Source organism: Nanorana parkeri, unplaced genomic scaffold (genome assembly GCF_000935625.1).
Source record: "Nanorana parkeri isolate BGI_ZX_2015 unplaced genomic scaffold, ASM93562v1 scaffold3323, whole genome shotgun sequence".
NCBI classification, from domain to species: domain Eukaryota; kingdom Metazoa; phylum Chordata; class Amphibia; order Anura; family Dicroglossidae; genus Nanorana; species Nanorana parkeri.
The window spans coordinates 41,160-41,408 of NW_017309591.1; positions in this window are offsets into that span (position 1 = coordinate 41,160).

The following is a 249-nucleotide window of genomic DNA, read 5'->3' on the forward strand; positions in this document are numbered from 1 at the left end:
TGGCCTCGGCCTTCAACACTGACCCGGAACAAGCATGCTCGTTAGAAAGTCAGCAGCCTTTGACTTGCAGACTTGTTCCAGGCCACTGGCTGGGAGGTCATGAAGCCATCGGATCAGCATACCAGCGAGGCGACTCACACCTTGCAAAGGAGAGTTCAGCAATGGCGGCCTCCATATGTCCATTTAGTCCGAGGGAGGAACCGATGTAAAAAATAGGAAAGTTGGGAGCGGCGGGGGAAAAAAATTTGG